The sequence below is a fragment of the Sus scrofa genome, chromosome 7, assembly GCF_054392235.1.
Source record: "Sus scrofa isolate SSC_HxYL_T2T_F1_AM1 chromosome 7, Sscrofa_HxYL_maternal_Yorkshire_Landrace_v2.0, whole genome shotgun sequence".
In the NCBI taxonomy this organism is placed as follows: domain Eukaryota; kingdom Metazoa; phylum Chordata; class Mammalia; order Artiodactyla; family Suidae; genus Sus; species Sus scrofa.
In genome coordinates this window covers 135492406-135497847 of record NC_139389.1, presented here as the reverse complement: position 1 = coordinate 135497847, position 5442 = coordinate 135492406, and the positions used below count along the sequence as shown (strand labels likewise).

Below are 5442 nucleotides of genomic sequence, written 5' to 3'. Positions count from 1 at the left end.
TCCTTCAGGGGACACTCTGCTTTCAGGGACTCTGGAAGACTCCTCTGAACCCAGGACAGCACATGCGGTGATGAGCTGGGCCTCTGGGCCTCCAACCTGTCTGGGCCTGCATGTCCAGTGGGGCCTCAGCCTTGGGCCGTGACTCGACCCTGCTGAGCCTCTGTTATCCATCTGTACAGGCAGAAAGCAGTAACATCACGGGAGCTCCTGTCATGCGTGGCACAACAGAAACAATCCGACTAGGAACCATGAGGTTGTGGGTTTGATCCCTGGCCTTGCTCAGTGGGTTAAGGATCCGGCGTTGCCGTGAGCTGTGGTGTAGGTCGCAGACGCAGCTTGGATCCCACGTTGCTGTGGCTCTGGTGTAGGCCAGCGTCTGCAGCTCCGATTCGACCCCTAGCCTGGGAACCTCCACATGCCGCGGGTGCAGCCCTAAAAAGACAAAAAACAAACATATCATGAAATGTTCTTAACAAGAGTTTATTGAGCACCTGGTTTGCGGGTGACAAAGTTCTGGGGTCTGGGGACACAGCTGTGAGCCCAAGTCTTGCCTTCAGTGCCCTATGAATTAGAGCGGGCACAGGTAGGGGCTGGCAGCACACAGTAGGGCTGCAAGTAAACCAGTAGCTCACTTGCTGCTTTCTGTCAGAGCAACACAGAGGCAGAGGGAGCGCCCACCACAGGCAGGACCTCACTCAGGCGGGTGCGAGTCCCCTCCGTCTTTCCAGCGCGGGCAGCCCCCAAGCCAACTCCCTCACCTGTGAGGGAAGTGTGCCAGCAGATTCTGTCTGGTGGAGACATTCTGCTGACCTGGCTGTGGTTCTGGAAGCCTCCATTTACCCTTAAAAAATAATCAAGACGTCCCAGGGGTGGGAATGGGGTCTGTGAGCCAGTGCCCTTCCTCCTGGAAGCCCCACCCGGCTCTGGGAGAACGGCCCCTCCTCGGCTTCCCAGCCCCTCTGGGCTGCAAGTCACAACTGTCTGAACCCATCTTAGGTCTTGCAGGAAAAGATCCTTGCAGCCGAGCTGGGCCATGTGGCTGGTGCTCGTGGCAGAAGCGACCTACTGCTGGCACATTTCACTGGCCCCCAGAAGCCTGGTGGGAGGCCTGGCCGCGGGGACTGCGATGACACAGGCTGCTGGGAAGGCGCAGGTCGTGTCTGGGAAGGGGTCCTTTTGAAGAGGCCTGGGGGGTGGGCAGGTTCAGAGGGCTGAGCCAGGGTGTCAGCAGCGGAGTGGGAGGTCTGGGTAGAGGTGGGAGGTCTGCTGAGGACCCTCCCAAGGTAGGGGCCCGGGAATCGCAGGGGCCGAAGCTCTCCTATCGTCCACGTTGGCACTGTCACCACTAGTAGGGCACAGGATCTGAGAAGAGGTGGCCGTGGATGGAGAGGGCTGGCGCCCCGGTAAAGAACAGCAGGACCCAGCCTGGCCAGACAGAAGCCCCCAAGGGAAGGAAGCTGGCTGACAGCAAGGGCTGAAAAAAAAAACCCCAAGGGAGGCCCCGCCCCTGCCTGCTGAGGCCCCGCCCACATCTGAGGCCCCGCCCCCAGCCAGGAGGAGCAGTCTTGGGGCAAGAGGTCAGGCCAGACCTGAGACTCCACCGGCACGGGTCAGAGGCCCAGCTCTGTGCCCCGGGGGCCATTCTGACCAAGGCCACACCATTTCGGCTGAGGTCCTCCGAGGGGGAACTGTAAGGTGGTCAGTTTGCTAAGAGACAGTTGGAGGGAAAGCTGGTTCCAGGACGTGGGACGGTCCCACGGTGGCCCATCATCACTGGACACACCCTCTCACCCCCACTGCACTCGCAGGTGCCCCTCACACATGCACACCTAGGGTTGGGACACTGCTCCACCTGGCAGCTCAGTCAGTCTGGGTGGCCCGCCCACTCTGGACAAGGCTCAGAGCCACCGCCTCCTGCCTGGGGACACCCCCTTTCTCCCCTCTTAAGGGCAGTCTAGACACAGGAGGCAGAGCTGGAGGGCCTGGAACACCAGGCACATGAGGTTGGGCTTTATCCTGCAGCCAAATGGGAGCCAGAAGCCAGGATGGTCTGGTGGGGTCCGGCTTCAGCAGCTGCTGTGTGGACACTCAGGAAGAGTGTGGCTGGGGACACGATGCCCAGGGAGTGGCACTACTGTCTGACGAGGGGACGTAGGGGTCGGGGCTGGGTGGGGATTGATGGGCTGCAGCAGAAGGCTGGGACTGAGGAAAGTCAGGGTCCCTGGCCTTTGCCGCAGGATGCCTGGGGATGGCTCCTACCTTCGTGTATCTTTGGGGCCCCGTCCCTCTCCCTGAAGACCCAGCAGAGCTGGTGCCACTCAGCTCCCCAGGAGCCCTTTGTGGAGTGTGGCTTGCGCCACTTCCATCCCAGCCACCCAGGCTGCTATGGAGACCCAGACACCTGAGCTCCAGGCAGGGCAGGTGCAGGAAGACACAGCAGTGTCCCCAGGATGCTCGCCGACCTGACACTGACCTGTAACTGCAGCTCTTGGAGGCTTCTGGAACCCAGATCCCTACCTCAGATCAAACCGAAGCCCTGGTTTAAGGCCCTTCGCTTGGCTTGCAGCCTGCCCGCACCGCCCGGCCTCACTGTGCGTCCTCGGGCCTCGGCTTTCCCATCTGCAACAGGAGAGGAGCCCTGAGACGGCTGAGGTCCTCCCTCCCTCCCCCTCCCCCCCGCCCCATGCACCTTGGGTACCAGGCCCTGGCAGAGCCATGGGGTCACGAAGGCGCGCAGACACACTGCAGGGACAGACATGTACTAGGAAGGTGACACTCCCGACAGTGGAAACCGAGAGCAGGGAGGGGAGGAGTCCAGGGTGGGGACATCAGAGGCTCCCGAAGGGAGGCAGCGCCCCGCCCGCCCGCCGCACCCACGCTTGCCCACGGGCCTGGAGGAGGAACGGATCTGTAGCAGCAGCTGCAGTAACGGCGCAGAGGTGCGAAGCCTGCTGCCTTTCAAAGGCCTGCCTCGCTGCATCTTGGTGTGCCTGCCAGCAGGGCACACCTGGGCCTCAAGGGAAGTCCAAGGCAGCTCTGCGTCAGAAATGAGGAGACGGAGGCTCAGGGCAGTGCCTGTCCTTCACAGTTAGGGAGCGGCCCTGTGGGGTGGCCCTGGGCCTCGATGGGGTAGCAACGCGGCCTATGGCGCCAGAGCGGGCAGGGTGCCGAGGACCCCTCCTGCCAGCCTGAAAGGCCTTTGGAGCCAAGCCAGGGCAACCACCCCCAGGATATGGGGGCCTAGGGCCCAGCCCACACCCTTCCCTCGGCCCTGCCCTGTTTTGGCACAGGGAGTGTCTGTGCAGAAGCTGTCTGCTCGCCGCCGTAGCAATTTCAGGAGAGAAGCCGGCTAAGGGCTCAGGCCAAGGTCCCCAGCAGACGGGATGGGAGCTCCGCAGCGCAGGGCGTGTCTGCGCTGAGGCCTGAAGGTTGAGGAGCTGCAGCGGGTCACTTCTGTGCTGAGCTCTGACCGGGGAACCAAGGAGGCCTGGGGACGTCACCACCTCCCAGACCTCACGCCAATGTCGTTTGCCCACAAGCCCAGCCTCTCCACAACCCCCTGTGTGGGCAGCACACTGTTGCCCGGCTAGGACGGAGCCGGGTCAGTGTTCCCTGCCAGGAGGGCACAGGGAGTGGGGGACCAGGGGCTCCAACTGGCTGGGGGAGGAGATGGGAGCTTCTCTGAGATGAGAAGCCTGGGCCCCCCAGGTAACCAGATGGACTATTTTCTGGCCCAACAGGTCCTGAGCCAGTGCCTGCGGGCCCAGGCGGGGACTCTGCCCTCCAGTCCCAGCTCCCGCTGGCGCTGCCCGCGCTCCAATCGACTGGGCACCCCCCCCGGGGGGAGTAGATTATCTCTCCTCATCCAGCCTCAGTTTCCTCACCCACCAAATGGGGATGTGGTAGAGTTCTCACCTCCTAGGGGCGGAAGTGGTGAAGATAAAAGATAAGGTGTGGAAAAGCGCCCCCGGGGAGCTGAGCGCAGGCGGAGTAGAGCAACACACGACAAAACCACGGCAGTTACCTGACAAGTCTGCTCAGCCTCGGGCGGGGAAGGCTTCCAGCAGGCAGGATTCTGGAGCACAGGCCGTGCTTGAGTCCCTCCCCTCCTGCTTCGGTGCCCTGACCCTTCCTCTGGAAGCAGGTCCCGGCCCCGCCCCTTCTAGGGGCGGGGCGGGTCCCGGCTCCTCCTCCTCTTCTAGGGGCGGGGCGGGTCCCGGCTCCTCCTCCTCTTCTAGGGGCGGGGCGGGTCCCGGCTCCTCCTCCTCTTCTAGGGGCGGGGCGGGTCCCGGCTCCTCCCCTTCTAGGGGCGGGTCGGGTCCCGGCTCCTCCCCATCTAGGGGCGGGGCGGATCCCGGCTCCTCCTCCTCTTCTAGGGGCGGGGTGGGTCCCAGTGGGTCCCGGCCCCTCCTCTAAGCCTGCAGTGCTAATCCGGACCTTTGGGACCCGAATGGCTGGACTGCTCACAGCTAGGAGTGGCCTGTCACCCTCAGGGGAGAAGGTCACCCATGGTCCCTATCTTGGAGCCTGTGCTGCTTGTAGGGGTTCCTTCCAGTTCCTCCGGCCCCGCCCCTGTGGATGTCGGCCGGCTGACATGGTCCAAGGCCCTGGAGGGCACCTCCTGGCCATTGGTTGCTCCTGGCACAGCAGCCGGGCCATTGTCCAGAGTGCGCCTTCTGCAGCCCCTCCCCAGCTCGGAAGCACGGGGCACGCCCCTGTCCCTTCTGCGGTACTGTCCCCAAGCTGCTTCCTCTGCTTCCCTCTATTTCCCTATATTGAGGGAAGTGGGCACTGGCCCGCCGAGGCTGTGGAACCCCGGGAGAGAGCAGCAAGTTCTGGTTTCAGACCCCAAAGCAGAGGCGTGTAGCTCAGCCCCGCCCCAGGGCCCCATCCAGGAGCAGCGCAGGCTCCCCGCGGAAGGCTTGCCGGGACTGGCGCTCCCCGCCCAGCATCTCCGCCACCGCCACCCGGCCAGGGGCACTGTTAGAGCCAAGAGGCTGTGCAGTTGGAGGCTCAGGTTCAAGTCCTGCCCAGACTGAGCAGCTGTGTGGCCTCAGGCAAGTTTCTCAACCTCCACTCTCTGTTCACTCACCTAAGAAGTGGGAGTGGCAATTGTACCTTTCTCTGAGAGTCATAGTTTTACCAAGTTGGCAGGTGCCTACAGAGGAGCCTGGCTCCTAGGGCTACAAATTTGAATTTCAGAGGAGGAGGAGCAGGAGCAGAGCTGAGAATGGAAAGGGGGCTGGTTAGACAGCCCCGGAGGACACCCGTCTCGGCTGCTGCTTTCCAGAACGCCCCAGCATTGAGGGGCCAGCAACCAGCCCACCGGGGCAGCCACGGGACAGAGAAACAGAGCCGAGAATCTGGTGCTGGTTCCGAAGGTGGAAAGCAGAGGGAGGTGAGTTGGCAGATCTGAGGAAGCTGCAAGGATGCTGGTGGGGA

At 63.0% G+C, this 5442-nt stretch overlaps 1 long non-coding RNA gene across 1 annotated transcript; it reads right to left on the bottom strand.

Moving 5' to 3' along the window:
* Positions 1-464: 464 nt before the first annotated feature.
* Positions 465-2622, bottom strand: LOC146402112 (uncharacterized). Its single transcript, XR_014811508.1, has 2 exons — positions 2518-2622; positions 465-1186 (listed from the first exon to the last, which is right to left on the bottom strand). It is a non-coding gene; the product is annotated as an uncharacterized LOC146402112 (long non-coding RNA).
* Between the last annotated feature and the right edge of the window lie 2820 nt (positions 2623-5442).